General features: G+C 38.8%; 1 protein-coding gene across 6 annotated transcripts in view; it reads right to left on the bottom strand.

Moving 5' to 3' along the window:
- Window positions 1–14,072, bottom strand: part of CDH18 (cadherin 18) — a 523,214-nt gene that overhangs the window by 420,534 nt on the left and 88,608 nt on the right. The window lies entirely within an intron of this gene.

The following is a 14,072-nucleotide window of genomic DNA, read 5'->3' as shown; positions in this document are numbered from 1 at the left end:
AACAGGTATGAGTAATAAGACCATTAAATCAACAAATACAGATTCATATTTTGCTGGAATCTGAAATGATATGAATATTCAAATTTAATCACTAGAAGAAGAAAGGGAGTTTAAAATCTTAATGGGAAAATAAGTAGATCTAGAACTGGATTAACTGCCAGCAGTTAAGAGAAAATTACTAGTACAGAAAGAGGGATTTAGGCTGCTAGTAAATTTAGGGAAAGTATCAAAGTGAATCTCTCTAAGAAACAAGATATTGTCAAGAAAAATAATACACCATTTCAGTAATTGTTTATACCAGCAACTTTAAATACTTTAAATATTAGTGCAAGACAAATATACATAAAGGCAGAAAAAGAAGAAAGAAGAAAAAAAAGCAAGAATATCAATTAAAAAACATGGTGAAATGGTAATGTTAATACAGCATTTATTGAATAATAAATACCTTAAGAAAATGAAAAACAAAAATAAATAATAACTATAAATAAGAAGGGATTGTGTGGAAATATTGATTATGAAATTCAGAACAGTTCATATGGACAGAAGAATCAAGAGAATCAAAGTAATTTCAGAAGGAAAAGTAAGGGGTTTTACTGGCAGTTGAATTGTTGAAACCCTCCCTGTCAAATTTTTGCTTTGGATGACTGAATGTTCTCCCCACTCCTTCATTCTTCATTGTGTAGGAGGCAGTGCAGCCCCATACAGATGTAGCCATGCACTCTGGAGGCTGAGCCAACTGCACAGTCATCTTGCCAAAGCAAGCAGAGCCCGAGCATTGGGCTCATTAGCTCACTAGGACAGCTTTAGACTTGATTGCAGCTTTAATGGTTGCACTGAAAATCAGCACAGTTACCTGCAATTTTTACAGTGAGTTAGCACTAACCTTTCCCAGGAAATGGAATTTCTTGAAATACATCACAAAGTTGCTTCATCTCTGAAAACAGTTAACATTTTATTTACCTGTAAGTCACCAGATCAGTAGGGAATATTTTCATAAGTGGTTTTGAAGAGGACACTAAGGAAGACTTGAACATAGAAAATAATTCCACAACTACCTTGAAAGTTGGAAGGGACTAACACTGTGAGGGACATTGTGAAGGACACAGTCTCAATGCCTAAGTCAAACATCCTTATATGTCATCAACACATAAAGAATACATCAAATATGTGAGTCAAGAGGATGGTTCCAGACTTTTCCAGTGGTGCACAGTTACCAGACAAGGAATAATGACCATAAACTGAAATACAAAAAGTTCCCTCAAAACATGAAGAAGAACTTTATATTAAAGAGTGGCAAAGTACAACCAGGTTGTCCAGAGAGGCTGTGGATTCTCCCCCTTCTGAGATATTTCAAATCCACCAGGATATGTTCCTGTACAGGTACAAATCCTATCTCCATTTTTGGCATATATCCCCAAGAGGTTATTTGCATTTTGTACTATCTATATGCCAGAACCATGCTGGGTTTTGTCCAGCAATGAAATGACTTGAGAATTATGACACTTTATCCACAAAACTACACAGACTACAGAGGTACCTAGATAGGTGACATGACAGATATGTTTTCTTGGAGAGACCTGTCAACAGCATTTTTCACTTCATTTCATGTGCCCTTGCAACACTAAACAAACTTTAAAAAAAAGAAAAATCCTTCAAAAGGGATAGCATACAAACATGACATCACTGTTCTATTCAAAATCTTCTGCCATTGTGTTGCCTTTTTCCCAAGCTGCAGATGAAACACAACATAATTTTAGTGAAGAGGTAATACAAGAGTGGATCTTTATTTGAAGGTCTTCAGGGGCAGTCATGGAAAGACGTCCACAAAAGCTCACTCCCAGGGGTGAGTACATTTTTATATGTTTTAGAAAATCAGTATAATTGATAAAAGGCACCAGTTTAGGAAGAAAAGTGATGTCAGGACTCCTGCTCAATCAAACCCTTTCTCTGGAGCCCCCCTCAGCACTAGTTGCACTTTGTCTAGGAGAACGGACCTCCAAGAGTTGTTCTGGGCCTTGGTTCCCAGAAAGAACCAAGAGGGCACTGGGGCCTTGTACCCCCCGGGACTTGGTGCTCTGGAATTTGTTTTCTCTTTCTGCCTAGGAAAAGGTCATGGAAAATCATTGGGAAAACTAGCTACTAATAAAACAGGCTACAGAGCTACAACTATATGTGTGAAGAATACAGAATACATATTAAAGGAAAAAAAGGCAAAACTCAAACGGCATCCATTGCTGGATTAAATTACTTGGGTAAAACAACACTTGGTCAATCGTGATGCTTTTATTTTAATATGGCAATGAAATGTTCCTGCTAAAATTATTAGTTATGAGTAATGGCAAAGATGGCTCTTGATAAATTTTCATTACCATATTTAGCTGTATGCTATAAAAAATTGTACCTACTTTTGTATCTAAAATCAATATTCATCTCAAATAGAAAGGAACAGCAACAAACACCTGCAGCACTTGCTCAAGGACAAATGAGGCAAATCAAACTTATTTCTTTTAAAATGTTTCAGACTCAAATTTGTATCAGAAAGCAGCATCAATCTATCTGGCTAGCAAACACATTCTCTGAACAAGTACAACAGAACCTTCCTGAAAATCTGGGACAATTTGGAGATTTTACAGTTTTTGGTTCTAATCTCTCACACTGTTATAGAAAGACTTTCAGTAGCCAAAAAATGCTTATGATTTAATTTAAAACATATATTTATGTATGTCTACATCACATGAATCTATGTATTTCCATGTACATGGAAATATTCAGGCTTAAGAAAATACCAAGAAGAATTGTGTCCTGAAAGACCATAGATTTAACCTGTTTATTAGCCAAACAACAAACAAAAAAACCAAAACAAAACTAAGCACCCCCCTCACAGTACCTAAACAACACAGTAATTTTATTTATTTTGTCATTTAATAGAAAAGCTAGTAAGAATTTCCCCCATAAAAAAACTCTTAAGAGCAAAAAGAAAAAAAAAAAGAAAGGAATCTAATGAATTGGACTACATAGAGAAGGGAAGGGGAAGATAAAAATGTGATGAGGCATAGTGTTATTCAAAAACAAAAGCCCTGTTCTCCAAGAACATTTTTCATTGTATAACTAAATCATTGTTTGGTAGACTGACTAAATCGTCACATATGACAGAGTAAGTGCTTTTCAAGCTGTTAGTTTATAGAAACAGATCTTTCATATTGATTCCTATATGTGACACCAGCTTATTTACAGAAGAGAGACAAGAGATTGGTTTTCTCTTTCTCCCTATCTCAGTTTCTCCTTCTTTCTTGGTGTTATGATCACTGTGTATTGCTACACAAACAAAAGAAGGGAAATTCAATTGATATAGTTACCAGAAAATTCTGCTTTGTACAAATGCTCAGGAGCAGCAGCTACTTCCATTAGGCAGGTGGATAAACTACGATCCTATTTTTGCCAGGAGTGTAATAATGAGAGTCTGAGTGAACACTGCTTGTTCAGACAATGCTCATTTTAATGGTAATGACAACAGTCCTTATAAGAAATTAGGTGAATTATATGAGTAGGCTTGAGTCACTTGTGAATAAATTACAGTAATTCCACGACGCACTGGATTATAAGGCGCACCTCCAGGAGTCGACAAATTTCCAAACTTTGTCCATATATAAGGTGCACTGGAATATAAGGCACACTTTTTGTTTTTTGCAGCAAGGATCTGCGCGCAACAAAGTAATGAATTAATAACAATCCCGCCAGCCGTGCTGTCTTGTGTTACAATACAGGATGTGATCAAAGTATCTATTCTATCACCATCTGTTGTGACCAGGTGGGACAGTGATCCTTTATCTCTGTGGGAGATATTCTGCTAATGGGTCATCCATTGAAACCAGTAGGACATTGTTCATTATCTTTGCACCCCCATCCTTCCTCCAGGGAGTTACCTTCTGCTAATGGCCCACTGAATCCCACTGTGAGACTGATAAAATTACAGTAATTTCACAACTATAAGGCGCACTCTTGTGACTAAAATTTTGGCCCAAACCCGGAAGTGCGCCTTATAGTTCGGTGTGCCTTATATATGGACAAAATTCGGAAATTTGCGAACCCGGAAGTGTGAGCCACAAGCTGCAGGGGGAGCTGGCAGGGCCGCGGCTGCCAGGTGGAGGCAGGGTCGGGGACTCACAGGGCCGCGGTTGCTGGGTGCAGGAGAGCCCAGGGGCCTGTGGCTGCCAGGTACAGGCGGGCCCAGGGGCCTGCAGCTCTGTGGCTGCCTGGGAAAGGCGAGCCTGGGGGCTCGTGGCTGTTGGGTGCAGGGGGACCCAGGGGCCTACGGTGCCACGGCTGCCGGGTGGAGGCGGGGCTTCAGCCAGCAACCACGCGGGGGAAACCGGTGGCGGATCCTCATTGCAAAAAAAAGTGCAGCTTATATTCTGGTGTGCCTTATATATTGGCAAAAGTTCACAAATTTTCCAACACCCAGGACTGCGCCTTATAATCCGGGGCACCTTATAGTCGTGAAATTACTGTACTTTATCCCATTGAAAGTTGTTCCAGACAGGGGGAAGAGCCCAGCCTTTCCTACCTAGATAAAAACTGAAATTCTAGGACACCAAGTTGCCTTCTTTTCCCTGGACTCCAGAGGAAATCTGGACTTTTTTTCCATATCATTGCTGGACCTTCGAAGGGAGGCTGCACCCTCCTAGAAGACCACTACTTCAACTGAACCACATCTGTCACTGCAGGAGGACTGTAGCCACCATTGAACGGGACTGCTACCAACACCATGTCTGACGGGGTGTCACTCCGACCGGGTGTCAGGCTGTACTCTGTGTCTTAGTTTGGAGGACAGGTGGCTGCTGAGAAAGGCAGGAGCCTCTCTTTGAAATGGAGAATGTAAACCCCCTCCCTCCAAATTATTATAATTTTGAAATCAAGGGGCTTTCAGGAAAGATATGGGAATTAGGAATGACAGTTCTTTACTAGGAAAATTAAAATAGAAATACAGTACTACAAAGAAACAAACTCCAAACCCTGACAAAGTCAGAGTACAACCTGGCACCCCATCAGGCAGGGTGTTGGAAGCAGTTTGATTAAATAGTGCCTGCAGTCTTCTTGCAGTGACAGTTGTGGTTTAGTTGAAGCAGTGGTCCTGTAAAAGGTGCAGTTTCCTTCCAGAGGTCTAGTAGTGATGTGGAGAAATCTCTTTTTTTTCTAGAGTCCAGTAGAGAAAGGGTTACTCGGTGTCCTAGAATTTCAGTTTTTATCTAGGCAAGAAAGGCTTGGCTCTCCCCCCTGGCTGGAGCAACTCTCAATGGGATAAAGTAATTTTATCAGTCACACAGTGGGACTCAATGGGCCATTAGCAGAAGATAACTCCCCTGAGAAAGAATGGGGGGTGCAAAGATAAAGCCTGCCTGGTTTCAATGGATGGCCCATTAGCAGAGTATCTCCCACAGAGATAAGGATCACTGCCCCACCTGGTCACAACCAATAGTGATAGAAAAGATCCTTTGATCACATCCTGTATTGTAACCCAAGACACTTTGTCAGTGTTTGGGGTTTGTTTCTTTGTAGTGGTTTACAGCTTGCACTTCTGGATTTGTAAGTTTCTGAACTTTGTCCATATATAAGGCGCACCGGACTATAAGGCTCACTTCCGGGTTCAGACCAAAATTTTAGTCAAAAGGGTGCGCCTTATAGTCGTGAAATTACTGTATGCGTATAAGTCATCCATGTAGTGAAACTGAAGTCACCAAAACTGCTGAAGACTGTGGGAGATTACAGAGTTCTTTCTACTGGAAAGAGTATGATCTTTCCTTTGACTTATCATGCAGGGAAAACAGTTTTGTGCCTGTGAATTGAAAACCAGAAACTGGCTGTCCTGAATGTTTTAACATATAAAACATTTACGTTATAGATCTTGCAAGTTCTTTGTAGCACCAAGAATAATTTCCATTAATTCACTAGAACAGTAGATAGAACAACTCATTAGAATGGTATACAGAAAAATAAAACAACAACGAAACTACAGCGTGAATGATACACATTAATACAGTGTAATGGCTTAAATAAAGGAAGGAAAATGCTTCACTTTGGCCATATTGGTTGAAGACCGAGTTCTTCACTAAGGTCTCCTTTCTTTCTGTTTAATAAAACTCTTAACACTGATTTCAGTGCTACAATCATGCCAAAATAGAATATTGTACATTCAGGGATCATATTGTTTCATATGAAATGTGCTTTTCTATATCACAATGGTAAAAAAAAAATCAAAACAATATTATTCCACATTACTGTTATTGCACTATCAAATACTTTCAATTAGAAAATTTATTGATAATTATTAAGCTTTCATCAAATGTTATTAACTGGAAAAAGTCCTGTAACCTTTGTTGAGCTAACATTTGTCAGACAAAAGATTATTTTCAATAATCCTTTAGTATTATTATATTACACTGAATAGTAAGTGCAGCTGAAAGATTACAGTTTTATTGTGTGAACCATACAAACACATGTATTATCCAGAAAGAAGAAGATAGAGAAGGATGGAGAAGGGTTCGCTTCTTAAATGGGAATGCATATATTGTTCATGTCACAGGACACAAACCTTATTAGGTAAATCAAAACTACAGTAATTTCACGAATACAAGCCGCTCCAATTTGACAAAAATTTTGGTGGAAACCCGCAAGTGTGGCTAATACTCTGGGGCGGCTAATATGTGAATAATTTTCTGGCATTTACAACCCCAGACGTGCCAGCCAGGGCGCCGAGCCAAGCACCTGCCAGTAAAAGCCGGCATTTCGCGATTGTTACAGTGTTACTGTGTTGCCCTGGCTCCCTGTAGGCAGCACGGGGGGGCGGGGAGAGAGGCGGGAGAGCTCTCTTCCCTCCTCTGCCGCAGCCCAGGGGAGGAGGGGGGAGGGCGCACGCCGTCATTGCCGTGGCTCGGGGAGCCGACGGGGGCCCTGCGCCGCCATTGCCGCGGCTCGGGGAGCCGACGGGGGCCCTACGCCACCATTGCCGCGGCCCGGGGAGGATGGAGGGGTGGGGGCCGCCATTGCCGCGGCTCCGGGAGCCGACAGGAGCCCCGCACAGCCATTGCCGTGGTCCGGGGAGGGGGGGGAAGTGCACGTCGACATTGCCACGGCTCGGGGAGCGCACGGGAGCCCTGTGCAGCCATTGCCGTGGCTCGGGGAGGAGGCGGGGTGCTTTGTCCGTGCCCACCGCTGGCGCCATGGGCGCAGGAAAGCTCCGTCCCCGCCCGCCGCCGCTGCCCTAGGAGCGGGGGAAGCTCCGTCCCTGCCTGCCACCGCGGGGCAGCGCCGACCCGGGGTGACCGAGCCCAGTGGCAGCGGCGGCCAGCCCCAAGTGGCACCACCGAGCTGGGCCACCTGGCCCCGTCAGCAGCCCCTAGCGGGCCAAGCCTGCACAGCCTTAGCTCAGCCAGTAAACCCCGCCCTCCCGTGGTTCTGTTACTAATTGCACGCGTGTCCTCGCTGCGAACGACAGAGCGGCTTATATTCGGGTGCGGCTTATTTATGGACAAAAACCAACATATTTGCCAACACCCAGAGATGCGGCTTATACTCAGTGCGGCTTGTATTCGTGAATTTACTGTAATTAGATCTAAAGACTCAGTAAATTAAAATGACATTAAATATTACTGTTTAACAACTCACAGAGCAAAAAGCAACCTGAGTACTTCTACACTGAAGTTAGATAAAATACAAAGAGAAGAAACCTCTCTATTATTTCTCTCCTCCCTTGGATCCTGGAGAAGGGTCTGGTTATCTTTTTTATCTTTTTTTTATTATTATTTTTTTATTTTTTCACAAAACAAAGGTGCTGATAAGGAGAAAGGAAATCAGGTCATACCCAGACTCCCTTCTCTGCTTTTGAAGGCTCAGGATGAGAAGGAAAAAATAGCAATTACTTTTTTTTGTTAGTTTGTGCTATCTTTATAAGAATATATAATAAAACAGCACACTTTTTTAAAATTAGAAACACTTTATATAAAAATCAAAACTGTATAGTTAACTAGATTTTTACAAATTATCACTTAATGACATAAGCTTTCATTTAAACTGCACAGAGAGTAATGTGAGATCTTGTTTTTCCTTATTTGTTACAATGCTGACTATGACAATGACTTTAAAGAGTTTCAAGTTGTGTTTCTAACTGGATCTTTTAAAATTTCATGTTAACTTGCAACTTCCTTTGTAATTTATATATCTCTTTCTCTAACTGATAAGGTTTCTATGACTACTTTTTATCTTTGCAAATGGTCAATTCACTTCTACATAGTCAGAAAACAGTCTCTATTTGTAGCAAGCAGTCAAATCTATCAGCATGAAGTATTACAAGCAAAATAGTTAAAACACTAAGTTGTAACTATGAAAATTATTAGAAAATTAGATTTGGAAGATTGTCCTACAGTACTCTGATACTATCCTCATGTTAGAAACTTAAGCTGACTTCAGTGGGAACTACAATCATTGAGTTCCATGTACAATTAGACAAATTAATTTTAAATGCGGTATCAATTTTAATATTATTTATTTTAAAATACCTCCGAAAACATGTGCTGCACTTTCAGAGACAAAAATGCTAACACATCTCTGGAACAACTGCAGAGCCATCTGGATGATCCTGTTTGTGCTGTAGGCATGCACAACTACTGCACTTCCACTGTCTAATCTTTCCTTATATAGAGCTGCAGCTGCTTCACAGCTGCTGAGGAAGCAACTTCATCAGCACACACAAGGTCCCCAGAGGTCTTCACCTGGTCTAGTCTGTGTGGCATGTTTTATTTTAAAGCCTAGGAAGAATGCTGTTGGCACCAAACTCTATGTCACCCACACAGCGCTTTCAGACTGTCTTGGCTTCCATTTTCCATTACAGTGATCAGAATGGGAAACCTCCTGAGCCTTTCTGCTACAAAGCTGTAAAGAAGCCTTTTGAGTGCTGGTCCCATAAGTTGCTGATAACAAGGCTTGCAACCTGCTAGCAATCCTCCTGAAATTGCACTGTTTATATCCTCCTCCCTGCATCAACATGAACTTTAAAATAGGGGGTATCTTGAGAGCCTATGCCTAATGACAAGTCTATCAAATGAATTGCATGTGTTCCTAGTTCCAAAGCAAAAAAGAAAGCAGAAATAATTTCTTGACATACGTAGATATAGGGGATAGGTTTTAATGTACGTGCTGGTTGCGTTTCCTACATATTATATTACACCAGGTAATATATCTTCGTCTTCAGTTTATTCACTACATGGCTCTTATATGCCCAAGGAGACCATCTTTTATATATAGTACTCCCAATAAACACTGTTAATGGGAGGTTCAGGTCTGGGACAGGAAGTCAAGGGAATTAAGTTGCACTGGAAACCTTCCCAAATGCCAGGATGCTCACATGTAAGCCAATATTTCCCAGTGTTAACCATTTCATTTTCATTCAGTTAAACAAAGAAAGTGGATGCATATATATTACATTAATATTTTTTTTCTGTGAATAAATATAAATAAGACATTTACAAAATAATTATAATTCTTTACAAAGGAAATACTGCAGCAGGTGAAATCTTTATAATGACTGATTTCTTTCCAATATGTGATACTCTCATCCACTATTCAGCACCCTTTAGACTTCTCTTCTTCCTTAAAACCACCTTTGTCATTCTTCCCTGGGATTGTTCATAGAGCTCAGCTGAAAATCCATACTGTAGTTCTATAAAACTCTGCTGAGAAGAATCTATGTATTCACCATCTGTGGTCTCTATAAGTGTCACACCAATGTGACAGCAAAGTCTAAGTTTAGATGAAGTGCCTGTTTCTAAACTGGATAATAAAAGGTCTATGTCCAAACTCTGCAATTTCTTATTATGTAATGGGCTGTGAAGTCATTGCCTGTTCACTTCTCCCTCAAGTAACCATCATGTCACCTTACAGTGAGATACTCCACACCAATACTATTATTTGTATTAAAAATATCTCTGGAAATTAAAATAAAATTATTAAACTTCTTAAAAATATTAAACTTTATTAAATAAAATTATTAAACTTTTAATTAGACATGAAAATCATAATAATCTCCTGAATTATTATTATTATGCATTACTTAGTGGTTTAACAAACTACGTCATTATGTTTTCCCTCTACTTTTCTGCATTTTATTACAGGAAGCACATAAAGTAACACCTTTATGTGACAGTTTTGGGATCCATTGTTATGAAAGGTACTACCTATTCATCTGCAGTATCAAGAAAATACTTTATTGCAATGTATTTTTCACAAGTATTTGATTAGTTGAAACTGATGGTAACCAGTGTGACTGCCTTTCTTTTTCCTAGCTCAATCTGGATTTTAGAGTGCTGCCTATGGTGCTTTATCATTTATGCTGAAGTAATGGAAGCATGTGTGATACACATGATAAATCAGATTGGGCAGATTTTAAACAAAATTTGTTCTAAAATTGTTATGACAATGTCTTCTCTAATCTCCCTATTAAGTGAAGGGAAAAAAAACAGTTTATCTTAACTGCCACCAGTTAATTCCAATTTACTTCACTGAGCAGTAATGTGAATGAGTATATTGGCTTACAAAACAAAGAGGAAAAGAAGAAACCATCAGAAGAGATTAAAGAATAGGAATGTCTCATGGTATCATCACTAGTTTAAATACAGACTGGAATAATGGCATTACAACAACAGTTTAGACTTGAATATATAATGCAAAATTTCAAAAATTCAGAATGAGTGGAATTGCTATGTCAATTTCCTGATTTAATACCATAAAACCTGACAACTTAGAAAATAGAAAAATATAAACGCCTTTGAAACTTTACATGTTTGGGTAAAATATGAGTACAGAAAGGAGAATACTGTGCCCTGGTACAGATTAAAAGAGACAATATGTGATTATAAAAACTAATTTTAAGTTGAACATGTATAAAAGAAAACATGAGGAAGACTGGATTTAGTTCATGAAATAAAATCATACACCTAGTGTAAAAATAACTGCGAGCTGTCCTTTGATAGCATAATTTGAAGTTAAGCACAACAAAGAATGAACTATATTGAAATTAAATAATCACAATTTTTTTAAAAAAAATTTGAAACTTGAGTACTGGAGTCTTAACTAATGCTAAAATCTTCTTGCATGACACTGAAGATTGATACTATACTAAGAGCCACTGAGTCTGAGCAGCATCAGCCAACAGCATGAAGTAAAACATTTCAAGCACTTACTGGAAACCTTTCCAGTTTTGCCAGCATAATAAATCTGTGCAATCTCTGACCTGAGAGACTGTTGATGAGTTGTTACTAAACAAACAAACTAAACCTAACAAAAAACCTAACCCAAACCTAAAAACCTACACAAAAGCAACACATAAATGTCAGGAAAGAACATAGCACAACTTGTCTAACCAAATAAACCTACTAAACTTGATACTTAAGAAGACTGATTCTAGTTACATCAGACAAAATGCAGAGCTTATTCTTTCAGACCATCACAGAACTGACTAGGCTGGAAAAGACCTTTGAGATAGTAGAATTCAACCCATGAGCTAACACCATCTTCTCAGACACACCATGGCACTGGCTACATCCAGTCTTTTCTTTTACAGCTCCGGGGATAGTGACTACCACCTCCTTGAGCAACGCATTCCAGTGCCCAATCACCCTTTCTTTGTGAAGAAAAAGCACGCACTGAGCCCAGCTAATTTTGGATCGTCTTACACAATGAGACATCTCCCATATGCAGAAGCAAAGAGAACCAGAAGTACTCCTACAATTACAGATTATATACTGTACATCTCTAAATAAGAGACTACATCTCACAGTGATCCCTAGTGCTCCCAAATCTGAATGTATTCCCCATCCACAAAACTCAGTATCACAGGATATCAACAATTAATCTTTCTAATCTGTGATTTATCATCTACAGCTAACTTGTCATGAAATCCATAACAAAGATAATGAGAAACAATTTTGAGAACAAACTGCAGGTATACCCAGTTAAAAGATATTCTTTTAGGACAATATCAGATGAAACAAATCTCAGAGATGCAGCCAAGACCCAATTCACTGAGTTTGAAAAACCAAAAAGCAAGTGTGTCAGATAAATTTATTAAAAGCTGAACTGAAAATCAGTTGTATCTCTTGTACCCAACCTCTCCATTTACCTGTATACTACCAGAAGAACTCTATAAGAGTCTTCTGCAGAAACCTAGAATCACCTGATTTTACAACACAGCAAACAATAAAATCTGTGACAGATGAAGAGTGTAAACAGTCTTCTTTCTTTTCACTGCAACCTGCTTTCCTGGTCTGCCTTCAAGCCAAGGAAACCTGCTGGGTCTCCTTGTGCCTGCCTCTCTTATGCCTGCCTGAAAGACTATCTCCTTAACTGCTCTTGGCATTGAGTTTAGCTAAAGAGTTCATAATCTGAAGTGTCAAGTTTGAAATATTGCAGGGCATTTTCATTGCAAAGAATAATGTTTCTTCTTGGAGGTATGAATTAGTCTAAATCACTATCTTTTTTCCGATTTATTTTCTTTTATTCTGTAGCATGTAGATAAACCTGACATAATAATTCTTGTAGAGATTTGAAATAAGACATAAGGTACAAGAAAGGCACATTTAATTGCAGGCGTAGTGAACACAAAAAAACTGAGCCATCAGCTTATATGTGGGAACCAAAAAGAAGCGTTATGTAAATCTCTGGATAAATAAGGGGTACCTAATAGAGTAGAAATAACAGTCAGTTTATGAAAGTAGTTGGAGCACTAAAACAAATAAGGCAATACAATTATTGGGAGGACAAGTTTGCTTAGAGACAATTCTCTCTTGCTGTGAACCATTTACAAGAAAGTTAAAACTAGGCAAGGTGAAGTAAAAGGCAGAACAAGATCAATTTCATTTCATTTCCACAAAGTGAAGCAACATTTCAAATTGTCATAAACCACTTGTTGTTAATTGCCATTATTGATCACTTTAGTTATGCAGTTGTGCTCCAGATAGTCTCTGCTACTCAGCTGTGCTGTATCATGAGACATGCTTTGATTCATGCATTCTTAAATTGAAACTGAGCCTCTCATTTTCAATGTCTATGTACTATACCTAGCCCACAGTTAAAGTCTTCTTGGCCCAGCTGTTAAGCTTCTCTTCACCTGTCCTGAACAAATTTTCCTTCTCTATTTAGAATAACCCACCAGTGAAAACAAAAAACCCCTCATCTGATTCTCCCATTCTCAGGGACATTGTGAAACACCCTAAAAATTGATTCCTACAGCAAAGTAAGCTGACAAGTCAGTAACAACATTCATTTAAGAATGTTTTTCTTCATGGAAAGTTGCTTTGAATTTTTTGAATGATTTCACTTATTAATATACAGCGGTGGAACTTGAAGACTGCAATACTTTTTTGCTACTTGATTTCTAGAATCAAAATGGACTTGGAGATGTCAGAAGTGCTGCACATTTTCATGGTCTTTCTGAATACATTAACACAAAGCTAGGGCAAAGCCTGAGTTTCAAGATTTTAAGAAGTCATTCTGACCAAAGACAACTTACTGAGTTGAAATTTAGATATGCATTCAAGCTTAAACCTCCAACAAACATCCAGTCAAGCAAACAGAACATACAGGGTTCTTATGATTGAAGTAAAATTCACACCAAGTATGTTATCATTATACAGAACATGCTTGTGCAAACAGAGCACATTGCAATGACTGTTATGAATTTAAATACATGCTGAGATACTTGGACAGAAATCCTGTCTTGGATTGAAGACAAAAAGCAGGGCAAAACCTATAAAAAAGAGGCACTGACACGTGAGTAAAGGAACAGCTGCTAGGTGAGGTAAACATCTGCTACTAACCTACTGGGGTTATAAAGAAAATGCATTACATTTAGATTTGATTCTGCTAAACAAGAAAACGTCACTTGAGCAAGCACTCAACACAACACAAATAACTGAATATGTTTTTCCTATGTAAAAGTTAAAAATGAGTGTAATTCTCGGTGGTAAGGTTGGAACTACAAAAAAAACAGGAAAAAAATAATTCATATATGTCACTAAAAATAC

This window comes from Catharus ustulatus, chromosome 1 (assembly GCF_009819885.2).
Source record: "Catharus ustulatus isolate bCatUst1 chromosome 1, bCatUst1.pri.v2, whole genome shotgun sequence".
Classification (NCBI taxonomy): domain Eukaryota; kingdom Metazoa; phylum Chordata; class Aves; order Passeriformes; family Turdidae; genus Catharus; species Catharus ustulatus.
The sequence above is the reverse complement of the archived record's forward strand: the minus strand, read 5'-3'. Positions and strand labels throughout refer to the sequence as shown.